The sequence below is a fragment of the Olea europaea genome, chromosome 5, assembly GCF_002742605.1.
Source record: "Olea europaea var. sylvestris chromosome 5, O_europaea_v1, whole genome shotgun sequence".
Taxonomy (NCBI): domain Eukaryota; kingdom Viridiplantae; phylum Streptophyta; class Magnoliopsida; order Lamiales; family Oleaceae; genus Olea; species Olea europaea.
This window is the reverse complement of record NC_036241.1, coordinates 10,872,537-10,894,204: the sequence shown is the minus strand read 5'-3', so window position 1 is coordinate 10,894,204 and position 21,668 is coordinate 10,872,537.

The window sequence follows — 21,668 nt, the reverse complement described above, 5'->3', positions numbered from 1 at the left end:
ATTTTAAACTATCGGTTTCTTTGTATATTTTTTTGCTTGTCTACTTTTACGTCATTAATTCATTGAATTCAATAAATATTTATATCTTACTAGCAATAAATCTAAAACAAACTAAATATACCTACTATAAATTTAAATATCAGTTAAATCAAAGTGAAATCACAATAAACTATAAACTAAAATTTAGTTTTTGTTTGCCATTTTTAGGCTAAGGAAATTAGAATAACATTATAATAAGTCTACTAAACTAAATATAAGGCCAAAAACATTAATGATATCTAGCAAGTCGTGATCATCATATTTGCAAAACAAAAATGTTACTGATTAGATAGCGAGAATAACTAACCATAATAATAAAACAATTGTTTATAATATTTAAACATAACAATTGCACAAACTTTTAAGGCCCTGGACACAAGGCAAAAATTAAAACTTGACAAAAATAATAATAATAACTAATTAGGATTATTGAGTAATAATAATATATATGTAATAGAAAATTAAAAATTGACAAAAATACTCACAAATGACAAAAGTCACAAAACTATTGAATTTTACGTATTTGGATGAATTTTCAAAAAATTTCATTTTTTCATTTTTTATTTTTATATATATTTTCGCTAATTTGATTTGGTTTTAAACCGCAATTAAAATTCTCAAATCTAAATGTTTGGTTCAAAACCATTCCGTTGATAGATCCACGTGGCACCAAACTAACGATTTCTAAAATACGATTTCGGTTCGATTTTTCGATTTGACGATTTTTGCTTACAGCTCTAAACTGAATTATGGAAAGTTTTCCAAGCCCGCAAATATAAAGTCGCAATAACAACAAGTAAAAGCTTAATGGAAGTTGTTAGAGTGATTTTTAAAAATTATTTTTAGCTTTTCATTTTTCACTTTTTCTTGTCGTAGTAAAATTGCATTATTCTTTTTGCTGCTCACTTTTTCTCCATGTTAATCTTTTATGGGGAGAGCACGAACAATCTCTTTACAAATTCTGGAGAATTTTCAAATAAATTTTTGGGAGCAGAGTTTACAATTTTATTTGGTTAAATTAGGTTTGGGCTCTCTGATATTTTATATTAGTATGTTTATGGATCTTCAACCTTCAAAATTGACGTTTTGGCTTTTCATCCTATTTGAATTCGTAAATTTTGATCCTCAAGTGTGAACATCGTCGTTTAGAACGTTAAAATTATGTACGATTTAAGTTGAATTGAAGCTAAATGTTTAAGTTCGACTAATTTGTCCTATAGCTATGAGTCATGAAAGTTGCATACGATTTTCACGTTTATATCGATGATTTTGGTCATTTAGGACTCAAATCTATGCATTTATTTAAGTCGGAGGATATTAAACTTCACTTTTAAAGGTTGGAAATGTGTACCACCACTAAGTCACTAACCGAAAGGTTGGAAAGCCTTACTCAATTTATTGGAAACAAAATTTACCGTTCGTGTTATTGCTCAATGGGAATATGCTTTCACGAAAGAATTAATTTACTTATACAAAGTTTGTTTATAAACTAAGTGTTGGCAAAATCTAGATCATTGATTTCCATTGATTTCAAAAATTGTTTTGAAAATGATTGATTTAGATGCTATCAACACATAATTTGTAAATCAAATTTGTCAACCTAGTTTGTACAAATAACATGATTCTTCACGGAAAAGGTAAGAAAAAGTTGGCTGATTCAAAGGATTTTCATGTGAGTTGCTATATAATTATGGACAAAATTAATTGACTTTTTGATAAAGCTAATGGTGCAAATTGGTTGTTTGTTCTAACTTTACCCTACATGAATAACTATTGCTTAATTAAAGCAAGGCATGACACTCCCAAGTAATCATTTCTCTCTCCCGTTTGCGATGTCACATACACAAGTATACCGAATAACAAATAACAGTTTATTTGATGTAAATTTTTTAAAATATATATATATAATTTTATTATATTTTTTTTTTTAAATAGGGAAAGTTATGAGTTCAAGTGTTAAATTATTTTATTGAAAGAATACATTATTCAAAATGAGTTTAAAAAAAGAAAAAAGAAAGAGTTTTAGATATTCTATACCAAATAAGGGCTAAATCTTATGGATTTTGATACTTGGACATCTCAGTGTACCAATCCCTCCCAACAAAAGGGGGCCCACGATGAATAAAAAAATCAACAGGGGGGTCAGTACACCGGGTGTACGAGTAACATGATTGAAATCTTATTCTCTCTACACTATTCTGCTTTAGTACTGCTATCTTTTTTATAGTCCAGGACAATCTAAGACCACCATACGTTGCAACCTCTGGTGTTGATTTGTCATCTTTATTTTTGAATTCATCACCTTTTAGTTTTTATTTGTGTCATTCTCGCGTTGGATGTATTTTTACTAGTTGTTTAAAATTTTTAGTTTCTAAGGGTCAATTAGAAAATATACAAACTCATAATATTTCTAATTGTAGTGGTTGCAAATTAGCAAAAAATTCTGCTTTATCTTTTCCTCAAAGTATTTCTCATTTTGTTGCACCATTTGATTTTGTTCACTCTAATATGTGGGGACCAGCTCCTATTGCCACGAAAGGAGGGTCTCAACATTATGTGTCCTTTGTTGATGATTATAGTCGTTATTGTCAAGTTTATCTTATGAAACAACGATTTAACTTTCTTTCTATTTATCGATCCTTTGGGGCACTTATTAAAATTCATCATTTCATTGTAATTAAGTATTTTAGACGTGACTTAGGTGGAGAGTACACTTCAATTACTTTCTCTGAATTGCTTGCTCTTGATGCTACAATTCATCAAACCTCGTGTACTAATACCCACAACAAAATGGTATTGTTGAACGATAGGCATATTGTAGAAATTGCTCGTTCACTTCTTTTGTCAAGCAAAGTTCCTAGTGAATTTTGGAGAGAAACAACTCTTACTGCTATTTATTTAAGTAATAAGATTCCATCTTTCAAAAATTCAAGTTTATCACCCTTTAAAACATTGTACGGGCATCATCTGGATTACTTTTCATTGAGAGTCTTTGATTGTACTTGCTTTGTCCTTCATCCTGAAGTTAAACGTAGTAAGTTGATATCTCACTTTGCTATTTGTATTTTCTTGAGTTATGGGTATGGACAAAAGGGTTATCACTGTTTTGATCCCATTAATAATAAATTATATGTTTCTCATCTTGTCGTGTTTCTTGAACAAATTCCATTCTTTTATATTTCTTATAATATTCATGATGAGACTAAAACTGACCTCATTTGTATTGGTCCATTCTCTGATGATATTAATAATCCACCTTCCCATACCTTATGTACTTCCAATAATGAAAGTTTCATGAGAGGATTGGAGCAGTCTACCATAAGACAAAAGATCTTCTTTTTAAAGAGATTCGATTTGGTCACCAACTTCCTTAACCTTTTGGCACTGGGCAGGCGTCAGTCTCCATATATGGTTGATTTTTCATGTCCTGCAGATATGCATACACTAGCTCATGATACCCCTCCTCCTTCTATGGCTTCCTAAGTACCACTCGAGATTGTTGATTCAGTTCTTGCTCCATCTCTTCCTCAATATCCTCAACGTATTCGTAAATCCACTCAGTTACCTGATTTTGCTTATTCTTGTTATTATGACTCTTTTTGTTGCTTTTTAATCTTCATTCACAAGTTATCTAAACCATTTTCCTACAAAGAAGCTATTTTGGATCCTCTTTGGCAATAGACTATGGATACTGCTCTATATAAGAAAGACACTTGGGACTTGGTTGCATTGGCTTAAGGTAAACATGCTATTGGTTGTCGTTAGATTTATAAGATTAAAACCATGTCTGGTGGTGCAGTTGCATCTGTTTGTCAATGGAGTCTCTCTCAATTGGATGTCAAAAATGCCTTTTTGATTGGAAATCTTCACGAGGAGATTTACATGGTTCCTTATCCTAGTCTCTCACTCATGAATTTGTTTGCAAGCTCAAGAAGGTATTTTATGGCCTCAAATAGGTACCTTGTGATTGATTTGAGAATTTTTTCACTGTTATCACCTCTCTTGATTTTACATCCAGTCATCATGACTTTATCTTATTTTTCAGATGCACTTCAACTAGTCGCATTTTCCTTTTGTTGTATGTTGACGATATGATTATTACTAGTGATGTTGATGGGATTGTAGATTTGAAATCAGAATTGGCTTGTCATTTTGAAATGAAGGACTTAAGTACACTATCTTATTTTTTGGGGATCAAAGTTGCTTTTTCTCCTAGAGGTTATTTTCTCTCTCAACCGAAGTATACCGTGGATGTTATTGAGTGTGCTCGTCTTACAGATACTAAGTATGTTGATACCCTTATTGAGCATGACCCTAATGGTAGTGTATTTAACAACTGGCAAAAATATCTCATTATAATCAATACCCTTCTTTTGTTTGTAACCCTTGGTCACTAACTTAATTTTAAATCTTAAAGATTTGGATGTACTAGCACCCTCCTTAACCTTAAAGACCCATTTACAGCTAACTATAGATTTATTCATAGGTCTAGGTATTAGTTCCCAAGTTTGATTCTTTCCTAAAAATCTCATCTCTTCTTTCATTGTCTTAAATTACTTTTTTGATTGTTCACTTTTCATCGCATCCTCAAATGTTTTTAGCTCTCTGTCAACTAACTCCTCATAGCTAGAATGAGAAAAAACTAACTCGGACTCATATCCAAATCTTCTAAAGGCTTTCAATTGTCTTCTCTTTCTATCCTATCCAAATCTTCTAGAGGCTTTCAATTGTCTTCTCTTTCTATCCCTAGCTAAATTTTAATATGCTAGAGGGTTCTCTTTGTCAGGATGCTCTCCTATCACTATTTTATTTCTGTTCTCCACTTCAGGTTGCCTAACCCGAGTCTTCACCTCATTATGAATGGTAGGGATAGATATGTTAAGTTTTTCTTACTCTACCCTCAACTAATCTCTTTCTTCACCTTTCTCTTCTTCACTCACAGGTTTAGATTTAGTCTTAAAACAAGGCATCTACTTCGTTAAACGTAACATCTCTACTCATAATGATTTTAATCCCCTTTTAGCTTCTATCTCATAACGTGTACCCCTTAACAATCTCAAGGTAATCTAGAAGCACCACAACAAAGTTTAGTTTTTACGACATGCATTATATGCCGTAAATAATACTTTACGGCGTACAACAACATGCCATATAAAGCAATGCTGTAAAAGTGGTCTTTTTTTATAGCGTGCATAGTGCGCCGTAAACGGACGCTGTGAAAAGCATCACACTTTTTATGGCGTGTAATTATACGCCGTATAGAGTGTTATATTCATGGCATCACAGCATGCCTAAATGCGCCGTAAATGAGCATTCACCTTTTACAGCATGTAGTTGTACGCCGTATAAAGTGTTAAATTCATGGCATCACGACATGCCTAAACACGTTGTAAATGACCATTCACCTTTTACGGCGTGCAGTTGTACGCCGTATAAAGTGTTATACTCATGGCATCACGGCATACCTATACACGCCGTAAATGAGCATTCAATTTTTAAAAAAAATCATTTATTTTTTTTAATACCAGCAAACTTGTAATATTAACAAAATAAAATTACTCCATATATAATCAAGTTTTCCATTGTTTCGATAAAAAGAAATATTGACTACGGTTCAATAAAATATGCCAATGTAAAATTCATCTAAACAATTCTCAAAAATTTTCGACTACTATTGTATGCGCCAGTTGCCATTCAACTCATAAGTCCGTGGATATTGAGGTTCCGTCATATAACAAAAAATTATTAAATCTATCAAAGTTCACTTCTTTGACCAACAATTTAGCTACCTTACAAAATATGGATCCCTTGCACACCACGTAAATAATAAGGATATAATTAATAAGCATCCAAATCAAAAATATATTAAACAACCCAATCTTCAATAGAGACCGAACATAAAGGTAAATGGAATTAAAATAGAAAAGAAGTTAAGCATACCTTCATTGTGATTACAGCGAATCCACTTCGATATACCTACTTGGCCATGCAATTGTACTTCCTAATGCATCTTCTAGAAGAAAAAGCTCACGCGTGGGACGATATAAACTAACATTATCGATCACTTCATTAACTGAAACTCTCCAACATTCATTACCAAGGGGTACATGATGCACTAGATCATTTGGATCTTTTGATGCGATTTCACCTTTTGCAACAATATCAACTTCCCCAAACCAAGATAACAATTTGCACTTGTTATTTTGAAGGTTATCTAAACCATTCAAGCTTTTATCTCTAGACTGTAAAATTAATATCCAGTTGTACAATTTATTATTTTGAATATAGAAAGTATATGTAATTTAAAATAACATTCATTGATTCTAGATTTCCACTTACATTATCTTCTTGTTCAGCACTTTTACTCTTCACTTGAAACAAAGGACAAGATCACCTTGATAAGTGTACCCAATCTTTATCCATGATAAGATATACCAACACTATTAATTTATAATTTGTTTAAACACATTAAAAATGAAGTCATTTTGACAATAAATTTTCACACAAACTGAAATTACAAAAAAATAATTCAAACCTGAATTAAAATAGGTGAACTTGGAACAGTTAGAACCTCTTTCAACGCTACTGCAATCTGTTGAGAAATTAATTGAAAACTTGGTTAAGAATATGGACAAGAGAAATATTCAAGGAGGGACAAAGGGAATTTCAAAGATTTCCCTAGTGGAATACCAAAATTAGAATACGAACTCATAGAGAAACTCATGAGGGAATACTTACAATCAGCTCAAAAGAAAATTTTAAATTATCTTGAGTCCGATCGACTTATCTCGTTCAACACCCCTATATTCATCTTTCAAGATATTTTAATATTTTCTTCTTATATTCTTGTATATATGAAAAGGGAGAAAGTACGGTGGGTATTGGTGGAGTAATTCAGGTTGAGAAAGGGAGGGTTGATATGTTGTCTGATGAATCAATTTAATGGTATCTTGAGACAAAAAATCCTTGCTAACATCTGTTGTTTACCAGAATGAAAGAAGTTTTCTGGTTAACAAATCCCACTAATCAACAAGAAAACAAGAAAAGATTAAAGAAAAATATATGGCTCGCATAATTATAGATTAGATACAAATCCAAAATACGACCAAAGTTTATGAAAAATATGGTACCCACATAATTGTGGGGTTGAGCATAGGTGGTCAAGATGTGGTATTAGTAAAGCAAGACAAGTCTTCCAACATGGAGCCATCACAGTTGAAGAACCACTTGTATAACCTAGGTGATCAGTTGTTCAATGGGGCATGCACTTTTTCTCCACAACAATGCAAAACCAAAGAACAAAAAAACAAGGTTCCTTACCAACCTTCCTTTTTTTTTTTTTTTTTTTGGGTTTTTGAAGTCAATTTTCAGTATATGACTAGATTGGATTACACTGAGTTATATTTGTGTATTTTGAAATCCAGGCCCCACAGGCTTTCAATGTTTTCGATCCACCGCCAATCTTCTCAGTAGTTTTGCATCCATCATAGCAAAAGATGTAGGTTTTCTTATCTTTTTGCTAATGTCTGCTTGTGCAGTAATGAATTGATTGTTCCTATAATAAGGAGTTTCTGGTCTAGGTTTTTGTGTTTTAATTTGAAGTTTGACTCATTCTACTTCTGGTGGGATCCGATAATAAATGCATTCGTGTAAACATCAACGTCCAAATCATGCTCTAAAATAACACTCATTCGAAAAGTTTAGGAATTTGTGTCAAGATATTAAATAGAAACGAATGTCAAACAAGTCCCAATTACTACATTTACATAATTTCAAAATCTGCATGACATATAGATCACATGGAGAACCTGCGAACAGATAATCTCTGATCACCAACTTGAAAGTCTCTCAAGGTTGTCCTAGAATTGTAATTTCTGGAACTCACCTTCACTTCTATCCTGTTGTTGTTTCTCAATAGAAACATGTTGTAATTTGGGAACCCCTTCATTTGCGTCATAAAATTTCAACTTAGGTTCTATTTACACGAGAAATTGAATTTACACACGAAACTCGTTTCAATTTAAACCAATTAAATTCAGAAGTTTTTTGCTCCACACAAACTCATGTATTAAATTGACAAACAATTTTTGAGAATTGTTAAGATGGTTGACATGTCAAAATAAAATTCAAAAATGGTGCTGTCTGGAGTAAAACAAACCATGTAATCCATGGAGGAAAAAGATAGTTGACACCAACTTGGTACAGGAACTCTGCTTTCACCAGATTGAAATAAAAAATGCACTTCAAAATGTAGAGCACAGAGAGAAGAATGAGAATACAAAGGGAAAGCCACCATAGTAGAAGAAAAGCCTACGTGATTTTTAAGCAAATTCGCCACAACTTCTTTTCATTTCAAAATATTGTTCTCGACAAAAATTTTTATTCATTAATAAGCACAATTTGTGATGGAAATATTTTTTTTTTTTGTGAACCTGCCACTGTAAAATGATTCTTTGATGACAACCTTAATAATAATAAATTCATTCAAGCTTCTATGTTTCTATTATGATTTTATGCATACTTGTTTATGATCATAATGAAACCACTGCAAAAATAAGATCGGAATTCTTCACTTCTAAACACCTGTGTCAGGATTAATGGAAAAAAAAAGGCATGGGGAAATATGCAACTCCAATAAAATTTTATAAAAACAGCAAACAATTACCTTGAAATAATGGAGAAGACGGTTCCCAGATCAAACAATTGAGGGCTGGTTTTCTCGATATTGAGAGAGAGACGGAGAGAAATTGAGAGGGAACGAGAGTTATTTGCCTCCATCTTCACTAATTCCATCAGGTTTGGGCTATTGGGTCCAGCTATTACCTCTTGCGTGGGCTGTGATTTGGGCATGGGTTGCTACGGCGTACATAATACACGTCATAAAAACTAACCCATTTACGGCATGCCCAAACAGTACGCCGTAATTATTGCCTATTTACGGCGTGTCTTAAATGTATGCCGTAAATACTTTAAACAATTAAATTTTTACGACACATATTTGTAGAACGCCGTAAAAGGAAACCTTTCACAATGTGCATAAAATACACGTCGTAAATGAATGCCGTAAAAAACTACTTTTGTTGTAGTGAAAAACATATTTTCTAGCTCTAGGTTCAAGGTTTCCTTCACTTTGATGAGAAAAAGTAGAACAACTCTAAGCATAGAATAATTACTTAGTTTACCAGACCATTTTTCATCAGAAGTATCACCATTCAATGCAGCAAATGGAGTCAAATTAATCAAATAACAAGATGTCATAACAACTTTACTCCAAAATGACTTTGGGACACCAGAACTTAATATTATGCAACACACTTTATTAACTACGATTTTATTCATCCTTTTAGTTATCCCCGTTTTGTTGGGGAGTGTAACGAACAGTCTTATGCCTTGTTATCCCATTATCTTTGCACATATTGTCAAATTCAATGTTACAAAACTCTAGACCATTATCAGTTCTCAAAACTTCATCATTTTGTTAGTTTTGTTTTCAACTTGCCTTTTCTAATTATTAAAACTATGGAAAGTATCGGACTTATCTTTAAAAATAAACCCATACTTTTCTTGTGTAATTATCAATGATAGACAAGAAATACCTATTGCCACCTGAGGTAGGATTACTAGCAGGACCTCACAAGTTTGAATGTACATATTCGAGCATGTCTTTAGTTTTATGAATACTCGTGGAAAAACAAGATCTATGATGTTTACCAAGCACACAATGATCACATAAAGATAATTCAGACACATAGTCATTACCAAAAGCACCCGTTTCATTAAAGAGTTTAAGACTATTAATATCCACATGTGCAAATCTATTTTGCCATTTATGTGTATGATTGAACTAGACAAAAGAGATAAAGGAATCTAAATCTCTTATTATTTCTCCAGTAGTGATATAACTATTATTTCTCACGATTTTCTTTAATGGAAACAAGAGCAGCCTTAACCAATTTTAAAACTTCATTTCCAATTTTACTAATGAAATCAACCTTTTCAAGTCTCCATACTAAAATTAAGTTCCTTGACAGTTCAGGAATGTACCTAGCATCTTTTAAAGTATACACGAAACTAGTGTTGAACTTTAAGGTAATATACCAATCCTAGCAACAATATAAGATGAATTATCACATAGCACAATATGCCCATCATTTGATTCATGCAAATTTTCAAACCAATCTTTTTGTGATTTATATGAAAAGATGCACTAGAATCAAGTATCCACTCATGCAAATGAAAATTGGCAGTTAGATTTAATTCAACAGGATAAGCAACATGACTTGTAATCATATACACTTCACCATCATCAGCATTAGAAATTGAAGACAACACATTTACTTTATCTCTCTCTTTATCCTTCAACTTACAATTCTCTTTATAGCAGTCTTTTATAAAGTCCTAGTAGGAGACCAAGTCTTGAGGCCGTGTATAACACGTGAGTATATAGATAGTCCAATGCCCAATAAGGTAAGTTTATTAGGTTTAGTTAATGGGTCATAGGCCCAATAGGAATTAAATGGTTTATAGAATGGGCCTTTAGTAATATTAGCCATCCAAGTAGGTGGATAATTGGCTCATGAGCAACACGACTTAATTGATTGTTTCAAATGGTCCAATTAACTTCTTGGGTAGGTTGTTCTAATTTTGGTGTTGATACACCGCTCAGTTATATTGTAAAGCCAACTAATAATTATAACCGGGTTTACATCATCACTCGGGAGGTCGTTTGGAACCCTCCTAATTTCATTTTATTCACTCCTAATTGACTTCTAATTCTTTCATTCTCAAAGTTATGTCAAGCAATTTTCAAATTATTTTTGAGTTTCGCGTTCGATATTCAGCTTTTGATAACTTCCATTATAAAAGAATACAGTCAAGTGTTGGTTCGCCCGGTAGAATAATTTTGTGCTATATTAATTTTGGAAAAAGCGTTGTATTTTGAGATACAGACATTCGTTTGATCTTGTTAGCATCAGCTAAGGAGCCAAAATATGTCTTATGGAGATTTAGAGTCGTATATCTCACTTCATTTTATTTCATCTTTCTCTAAATTTCAGTTAGTCACATTTTGTGCATATTGTGATGCAAAAATCTTGGCTTTGGTTAGTCGAATTTCATATGGTATTTTACTATTTTGAATGCAAAAGTTAATTGTACAGTTTATGATATTTGCATGCACGTACTTTTGGTCAAAAAGAATATAATTATGCTACAATTTTTCCAACTAAATGCAGTGGCGAATCCAGACTTCTAAGTCAGCACGGGCGGCCGTCTATCGTTGCCACAATAAAATATTACGAGCCCATTTGATGCTCTTTTTTTGCAAAAAAAATACATTTTGGAATAGTGATTTGATGGATAAAGTGTTGTTAAAAATAAAGAAAAAGTTTGAATTTGCGTTAATATTATTTCATTGAAAAATGTGTGATTAAAAAGAAGAAAGAAAAAATGTATTTTGAAAAAAAAAATAAGGGGAATGATACAAGACCTAAAAATTAAATAAAACAATTATTTGGTAAATATTAAAAGTATTTACCAAATAATATTGTGGCCAAATTTTGCATAATTCAAAAGAAGAGCAACAATGTTTACATTTGTATTAAAATAACTTGACAAAAATAAGTTTTTTTCACATTATTGCGATAATGGGACCTTTTAATATAGATTTTCACGATATTACCTTAGTTACACTATTTTCTGATGGAGCACTATTCTTTAGAAATTGCAAGTTAATCTATACATTAATAGATTCGAATATTTACGTTTGTATTAAAATCGCTAAAACGTAACATATATTATTCTGTTCAATTTCATGCTCAAATTCAACAAGTGCTTCAATGGTTAATCTCCTCATAATGCTAAGTAGAGAACCCAGGTTCGAATCCTCCTCTTGTATTTTCATGAATTTTGGTAAAAATTGTAGAAATAAAAATATTACACTATAAATTGGTTGGGGAGGGATTCGATCCCTAGACCTTCAATATGAGTTGGCAACCTTCCAACCAACTAAGCCACAAGAGAAAAACGCAACACATTCGAATTAGCTTATATAAGTTCAAACTTTATCTATCATCAACCCAAAAACTAATTGCTTTCGGCGGATCCAGCTAGGATGGTCGCCAGCCGCCCTAGCTGGCGGACCCCTGGATCCGCCCCTGAGTTTAAATGTGTTTCGCGCGGGTTCATCGCTAACAATTAAAAGGGATCAGACGATTGTGTAAGGGACAAACCTCTTGAGATAAAGTCCCAAAAAGGGGTGTTCTTTTATTAGCGATGACTTTACAATTGGAAATTAAAAACAGAATGCCTCCAAGGGGCGCAAGCACACGAGTTACTGAAAGAAGTGTTTAAAATCTAAGCTAAGAAAATTAAAATTACATGTTCTCTGTTCGAGAGTTTTTGATTCGGTTCTTTGCTCTATGTCTTTTCTCCCTTTTATACTCCATGGATGATCTCTTTGTGATCAACCGCTTAACAACTACTTGATCGTTCTACAACTGCCCACTTTCCTCGTAATGACCAACTTGTCATGAAACTGCCTTTTTTAACTGCTGCCATTACTCTTCGTTGTTCAACCATTTTCGATTGAATTCCTTGAATCGTGGAACGTGATAGGATTGTTTTAATAACTGCTTTGATAATTGCACTTCTTGATAACCACAACACTTTATGTTTGCTAAGACCTTGGGCGACTTGAAGGTTTGGGCAAGAATAGAGTAACAGCTCTGGGCGACTGCATGTCACTCCATCCGCTTAGATTCTGGGCGACTTGCAAACTTGGGCGATGGCGTTACCGCATTCTTGGGCCTCCCTATTTGGGCCTTCATCTTGAATTGTTTGATTGTGCTTCGTTCTTTGGGCTATCTAATTTGGGGACCCTCCAATTGGGCTTCATTCCTTGGGCCGTTCGATTTGGGCTGAATTTTTATGTGTTAACAATTATCCCCCAATATGGCAGAATTAATACCAATTATTAAATTTTGCCATATTCACTTTGTGTTTCCAGCAACATTCGAAATTCCAAAGAATTTCAATCATTGTTTTCTTCCATAGCTTGAAAAGGTGCGACGTTTTGCAAACCCTTATAACCCCTAAACACGCCATTTCACTGCACCATTAAATCACGCTTCACTTTTTCGCGTCTCTCCCACGATTTACTGTTCATCTTTTGCTTCCCTGCTACGTAACTCTAAAAAAACTCTGTTTCATCCTAATGGCTACTTCACAATCTCAAGCTGGTGACTCCTTTAGTTTTGATGACTTTCAAAAACTTTTGAGTCGTCCATACATAACTCCGAGTTTTCTCGCGCCCGCCAATGTCGAACTCAATAAGTTCTACCTAGGTCCTTTCTTCAACAATGCAGAGGCAGTCGAACAGGCGACGGTGGGTCAGCTGTTTCCTTGTACTCAAGGCCCTCCATTTCTAAACTCTCTGTCGCTGGGGCCACTTCGTGAAAGAGGTATTCGCACTTGGCCTAAATCTGATGTAGTTTTCCTTAGATGGCATGCTCGTCTTGTGGGTCATGGTCCTATTAAGGCACTTTTTGATAATGCTAGGATTTCTGATTTGTTAGAAATCTCTATTCAACCCCCTACTTTTTATTCAGCACTTTTTTCGATCGCTTTGAGTTTTTGGTCCTCCGAGTATAATACCTTTATTTTCCCTCTTGGCCCTATGTCTATTACTTTAAGGGATGTTGGGGCCCTAGTGAATCTACCACCTTTGAGCGATACCATTTTTCCTGGTATCTTGGTTTCTAGTGGCGCCCCAAAATTTGGTAAAAACTACACCGAGTCTTATTCAAGCCTGCAAACCCTTCATAATCATTCGAGCGCTGAGCTTTCCCATACTGAGCGAGTAGCCTTTCTTCTGATTTGACTTTGTAAATATGTTTTGTGTGTGCCAAGCATAAAGCCCTCCCTTAGTTATTTACCCATAGCGCACGAATTGGCGCGTGACAGGCCTTTGAATTTATGTTCTTTCTTTTTGGCTACCCTTTATAGAGACATGGCTTCTCTTCAAACTCAATTGAAGAATGGTGAATCTCCCACTCGTAGTGGACCTCTTTGGTTCACTCAACTGTGGTTGAGATCTTATTTTCCATTGCTTGATGCTCCATCAATTTCTCGTTCCTCTGCTAGCTGCTATGGGCTAGCCATTGAGCCCTTGGCTCCTGTAAATATGTCTAGAAGGGACATTTTTTCATCCTTTTATTCTTAGAATTCAATCCCTTCCTTCTTTTCTTTTCCTTCTTTTTTGACTCCAAACTATGTGCATCCCCCCTCCACTATAGACAGCGAGAGCACTTCTCTGCTCATTTGGATCCAGTTTTTAACCGGGAGGGAGTTATTTCATGATATTTTAACTGGGACCAATGCCAAGGCAGGGGTAGAAATTTATGCTCCCCAATTTTTTGCTCACCAACTTGGTTTCGGCCAAACTTGGCCTGTTCCTCCTTGCTATTCAAGGAACTTGATTGACCGCTTTCATATTATTAATAAGGCGGAGGCAGAGGCTATAAATGCTCGCAATTTCTTTTAACAAGCTATTTTTCATTAGCCCCCTTCAATTCTAGCCACGCCATCCATCCTCTTTTTGAACAGCTCTGGTTGTCAGTGAAGCGCAGATTGTTTGCGACTGATGCCAATCGTGCCTTTCATTCACTGGACCAGCCGAGCATTTCTTCCCCTCCTCCTGTTTTAGTCACTCCTTTGTCCATCCGGAGTCCTTCTCCTCCTCGTCGCGCTAAACAGTCTGCTCGTCCATCTTCTTCTCTCCCTGCCAAGCCTACTACAGCCAAGAGTGCCCCAAGCCGCAAACGGCCAGCCTCAGCATCTCCCATTCTGGAGGATGATGTTGATGATGATGATGATACCCCTCTTATCATCAAGAGAAAGATAATTAAATTGGTTTACTCACAAGCATACTTTTCCATACTTGAAACTTTTCTGTGTGCTGATGATTTATTTGGACTTCTCAAAAAGTTCAGCTTTTCCTTTAAAGGCTTTGGCATCGGCAGCTCCTGCTCCATCATCTTCCACTGAGGCTGCTTCATCCAAACCGGTTGATGAGGGGACTACGCTTAAAGAGACATCTTCAGTCCCAAAATCCTCATCACAACCCATGGATGAGCCACCATCTTCCCAAGGTGTCAACCCCCCAAACATCGAAGCAGAAGGTAATTCAATTTTTTGATGTTTTACCTTTGCTTGTGCTATTGGTTTCTGATTTGTTGCTTTTGAGTTCTGCAAATACTCCTATGAGTCTGCTCGTTGTGGCAACATCTTCTCGCTCAGACAAGGGGAAGTCCTCACGAATAGAGGAGTCACAGGTGGCAGATTTGGCTGAGGATATGCCATCTTCCACGATTGTTGATGAGGTAATCTTTGCTTCACTTTTATTTCCATCTTGTTCGTTGTAGTGAGAATCTTCAATATTGGCAATTTTCTTTGCAGGATGCTGATAAGATTGTGCTTTCTATCCAAGACTTGTTCGCTTCCTGGGGGGCAAGTCAAGACATCTCGCCCTGCTCTATCTGATCGTCCTGCTGCTTCTTCAGAGGAAGATTTGAAGTTCCTCAAGCAGTCGATATTTGAGTACGTGTCCTTCATGGATATGGACATTGGTAGGGCTAGTGTTGCCAGACACAAGGATAAACTTGAGCATTTGAATGCGAAGTTGGAGCGAGAACTGACACTTCCGTCGCTCAATCTTTTTGTCGATTTTAAAGCGACGTTGAAAGTTATCCACTCCGAGATCCTTTCTTTGCTGGCCAAGAATGCTGAACTAAAGGCCAAAAGTACTCAATATCTTCGCGGCGTATCTGAAAAAGAGTCTTTGCGTCTGAAGATCAACAAAGCTGAGGATGAGTTGAAAGAAATCTCTTCCGAAGTCATGATTGAAGACTCTTTGATGGTTAGTTTGGCTGCTCAGATAAAGGAATTTCAAGCCAAAATGGACGACTGCAAGGCGAGAATGGCTGCTAAAAAGCGCAACGCCTCCCAGGGAATTGAGCGAACTGAGTCCTTGGTTGAGCAGTACAAGAAGCTAGAAGTTGATGATGATGTCGTGGCTGAATTGAACATCACTTCCTCTTGGCAGAACGAGGATTGGGAAAAACTAGGGAACGAATTCGTTCAGTGTGGGGTGGACTGTAATTAAGACATATGACGCCTTTTTCTTTTGTAATTTCGCATTTGATTTTCCCTTTGTAACCTTGTTCATCATTAATGAACATATATGTTAACTTCTTGTGCATTTATTTGACGTTTGTCTTTTAATCGTCAATTCTTTAAGCATTTAATTGCTTTGTGCTAAAAATCTTGCACATTTTCTTTTGATATTTCCACCTCTTTTCTCAAGACTTTGGGCTATTTAATTCCATTTACTAGGCAGAATGTGGCTGCTCATATTCTATCTCTTCATCTCCACCCCCTATAAATGTACGTATGCTTCGCACTTTCCATCTTCCATCTTCATCTTCATTTTCTCCTTCGAAACCAATTTGCTGCCATTGTTTGGCATTCTGACAATCAATCTGAAACCTTCGTCTTTCTATAAAAATAGATTGTTTGGTCCGCCCATTTTACCATTTGCCTTGATTTCACCTTTGGTGTGGGAGGTATAGGAAATATTCTTTGGCTAGCAGCAAAGTTTTTACCATAAAAGTTCTTCCCATCATCTCTTTATCTTTTACAAGGAGTTCGATGATAGAAGGCAATTTTTGAGATGCTTGCGGGCCACCTTGCTTGCTGAGAGTGCTTCTCAGCCCCTTTGCTCGCCATTACAGCGATACATTTAGGAAGGTGGTGTGAGGCCAGTCCACCCTCTTACTCGGCGATTTCACCATTGTAGCGATGCATTTAGGAAGGCGGTGCGAGGCCAGTCCACCCTCTTACTCGACGATCGATCGGGAGATTAGCTTACTCTTAATTGTAGTTTGTAGAACATCAATCATTTGTATTTTTGCATCTTTGTACTGAACGTTTGATAATAAAGGACTTTATTTGAACGTATTTTACTCTGACCTTGTTATCCTTAATCGTTCAACATATTTTGATTATGCTTTTATCTGTTCACATTCCCATAAAGAAGGAACGTATTTTTCAAATATTTTCCGTTAATGAATCTCACGTGCTTGGTGCCATCTAAATCTTCCAAATGATACGCTCCATTGGGCAACACACTGTTTATTTTGTATGGTCCTTCCCAATTGGGCGACCACTTTCCGTACTTTGGATCATTACTATCCAAATGGAGTATCGTCTTTCAAACTAGTTCACTCAGGCTGAACGACTTGGCTATGACCTTTTTATTATAAAACTTAGCCATTCTTTATTTTTGAACTTGCAATCTATCTAAGTCGTCCAACTTTAATTCGTCCAACTCCAATAAATTTTGAACTAGTGATTCGGTATACTCATCATCATTCAACTTATGTTGCAAGCACACTCTAATCGATTGCACGTTGATTTCCATAGGCAAAACAACCTCCTGTCCATAAGCAAGTTGGAAAGGAGTAACTTTGGTACTTGACCGAGGTGATGTTCTATAAGCCCACAAGGCCTTGTTCAGACATTCATGCCAATTTCTGGCATTTTCATCTATCATCTTTCTGATGATGTTTTTTAGAATCTTATTAAAAGATTCTGCTTGCCCGTTGGATTGAGCGTAATATGGTGTGGAGTTTACTAATTTAACCCCAAACTCACTCAAAAATTTGTTCACTTGATCCCCATTCAAAGATGTTCCGTGATCTACCATCAACGTTTGTGGAATTCCAAACCTATAAATGATGTGATCACGGATAAACTTTATGACATTCTTTTGGGTGATCTCTTTCAAAGGTACCGCCTTCACCCACTTGGTGAAATAGTCGGTTGCAACTATAACAAAAGTATGTTGCTTGGACAATGGGGGATAAATCTTCCCTATCAGGTTTATCGCCCAACCCTTGAATGGCCAAGGTTTAATAATAAGTGCCATCTCTCGTGCTGGCGCCCTTTGTATTGGACCATGCTTTTGGCATACTAAACAACTCTTTGCATACTAAACGCATAATTCTCCCATCTTTGGCCAAAAATATCCACTCCTAATAATTAACCATCTCATCCTTTGGCCAGCTTGATGAGCTCCACATATCCCTTCGTGCACCTCAGCCATGATCGTCTTGGCTTCTTACAAACTTACACACTTTAGTAATACACTATCAGAGCGTTTCTTAAACAACTCTTCATCTATTAGTGTATAGTTCAGCAAACACAGCTTCATTTTCCTACTAATCCCTCCATTAGGTTCTTTAAGGAACCTTTTAATCTCTGTTCTCCAATCCATTGCATCTCCATCTTGTATGCAGTGAAGTTCAATCTTTCTCGCCCTTCTTTGAGTCACGGGCAATATGATTCCGTACTCACAAGTAGACTTCCAATTCAAAACTTTTGAGTACCCTGAGGCCATTTGGGCTAACTCATTTGCCACGTCATTATATATCTTATTAACGCATTGAAGTTCTACTTGGTCGAATTCTTCTAACAATTCTTGGGCGATCTCATGTTGACTTATAATGGAATCACTTTGACATTTAAAATCACCAGTCAATTGGTGGATTACCAATTGAGAATCGCCCCTAACGATCACATTTCTTACTCCCACATCTATCATTAGTTCTAGGCCTACAATTAAGGCTTCATATTCGGCCTGATTTTTGGTGCACATTCTGCCCAAAGTGAATGCGAACTTGTAGCAAATCCCTAAAGGATTAATCAATTCTACTCCTACTCCTGCACATTTAGAGGTTTTTGATCCATCGAAATACAACACCCATGGTTTTAGCTCGAACGAATTGATTTCTAATTCAATTTCTTCAGGCATGTCAAGGCATGGATAATCGTCTAGAAAGTTAGCCAAAGCCTGATTTTTGACTGCCTTTTGATGTATATATTGTATCTCGAATTCTGATAAAGCTAATATCCAAAGGCCTACCCTTTGGTGTAAAATAGGGCGCGAGAACATATACTTAACTAAATTTACTTTAGAAATTAAATAAACGGTTACGGGCCGTAAATAAGCCCTTAATTTTGTACATGTGAAATACAATGCAAGACATAATTTTTAGATAGCAGAGTAATTACATTCACATTTTGTTAACCGTCTACTTAAGTAGTAAATTGCTATTTCTTCACCAAATTGGTCATCCTGTGCGACCATTCCAGCTATTGATTCTTTTTCAGCCGATACGTACACTTTCATTGGCCGTCCTTAGATTGGTGACACCAACACTGGTGGACTTGATAAATATGTTTTTAGGCTTTCAAAAGCCTTTTGATGTTCTTCTTTCCAGACGAATTCGTCCTGATTTTTCAACTTTAAGAGCGGGGAAAAGAATTTAGTTCACCCTGCACAGTTAGAAATAAAGCGTTTTAAAAAGTTTACTTGGCCTAGAAACCTTTGCAATTCTTTTTTGTTGTTAGGTGGTTTGGCCTCTAAAATGGCCTTCGCTTTATTTTTATCAAGTTCAATCCCTCTCTTGTGTACTAAGAAACCAAGAAAATTCCCTGCATTAATACCAAATGCACACTTCAAAGGATTCAACTTTAGTTTATATTGCTTCATTCGCTCAAACGAACATCTTAACTGTTCGAAATGGTCCTCTTCTTTAATGGACTTGACTACTATGTCATCTACATGCACTTCAACAAACTTGCCTATCATATCATGAAAGATTAAATTCATTGCTCTTTGATAAGTTGCCCATGCATTTTTTAGGCCGAAAGGCATAACCACCCATTCAAAACATCCTAGAGACCCAGGGCATCTAGAGGCAGTTTTGTGTATGTCTTCTTCAGCTATATAAATTTGATTGTATCCTGAATACCCATCCATAAAAGAATATATGACATGTCCGGCAGTCGAGTCTACTAAAGAATCCACCGTGGGCATTGGATACTCATCTTTGGGTGTAGCTATGTTTAAATTCCTAAAGTCTATACACACCCTTAATTTACCATTCTTTTTAGTACTAGCACGATATTGGACAACCATTCGACATATCTGGCTGTTCTAATAAAACCTGTTTTCAATAATCTCTCTATCTCTTTCTTAATCTCAAGGAGTACATTAGGAGCAAAACGTCTAGGAGGCTGCCTATTAGGTTTAAAATGAGGCTTAGTTGGTAACCTATGTTCCACTAAGTGTCTATCTAAACCAGGCATTTGTTCATATTTCCAAGCAAAACAATCTTTATACTTCTTTAACAAAGTGATTAATTTATCACTAACCTCTTGATCGAGCAGGCTGATGAATGTTGGACTATCTTCTCCTTCATTGCCAATATTTACTTTGATCAAAGGGTCTTGTGTTTGAGGGTATCCAGGTTTGATGATCCGCATTACTTCGTCGTCCAGTTCCCTTGTAAGTACTTCTTCTTCTAAACAGTCCACCTTATTGACTTCTCGGCCAATGCTTTGTTCTAACTCGAATACTGCTAATTTGTCTTTCAGCGCTTTCAGGGCTGTCTCTTCTTTCGCCTTGTCATTGCATTCCTTATTGAAAACCATTAGTCTGGCTTTGAAGGCCTGAATATCGGCCATTTGTTTTTGTAACTTAGAATCCATTCAAGACTCCTTGATTATTCTTTTGCCAATTACTGGCTCTTCCAAGGCCACTATATTTGGTCTCATCTGTCTGAACATTTCAGTGAGTGCGTCCACTGAAAATGGCTCTTCGCTTTGTGCGACAACTTGAGTTTCTTCCCAATCTTGTACTACCCTGACAGGTCCATAGTTTCCTTCGTACATGAACTTTTCCACCGAATTTGCTTCTGCGACAAAAGGCCTATGATCGGCCTGTACCACCTCTGTTTTGCCTTTGTTATTCCAAAAGATCAGGCATTGATGGAGCGATGAGGGTATACAGCGACTTTCGTGTATCCAATCTCTTCCTAGTAACACATTGTAACTAGTAGGACCATCTATTACAAAGAAGACTGTGGTCCTAGTAGTCGTCCCTATAGTTATGTCCAATAGCATAACTCCTTTGCTGAAGTTGCTCCTCCATTGAAACTCGTAAGGATTACTTCTATAGGAATCATGTCACCCTCTGTCTTTGCAAACTTCCTCATCATCCTAGATGGAATGGTGTTTATAGCTGCTCCATTGTCGACAAGCACTTTCGCCACTGGGATGCCGTTAACTAGAGCTTTAACGTACAATGGCCTCAAGTGTTTAGTCAATTTCATGGCTGGCCGTTGAAAAATAACCTTTTCAACAGCCTCTATTTCTACTTCCTGATTATTTTCTGTCGAATTATCCCCATGTGATAAGTCGACGTGCAGTATATCGCGCTGAGCCTCTGTCTCCTGAATTTCCTTCTTACTGTTTTCTGATGCTTCCTCATCAGTTACCCAACCTGTGGAAGGGGGCATTATTCTTGGAGGTGATCCATACTTTTCAGAGCGAGGCACTCTCTTCTTCCTTTTGGGTGTCCCGTACAGTACGTAGAAATTGAAAGGATGCCCAGATGGTTCTCCCAACAAGTCTACTTCGTGAACTCCCTCTCGACGCAGTTGCTTCAACAGAGTATTGCGCGATACTCTTTTCCTTCTTCCTTCTGCTTCTAGGTCGATTTCTTC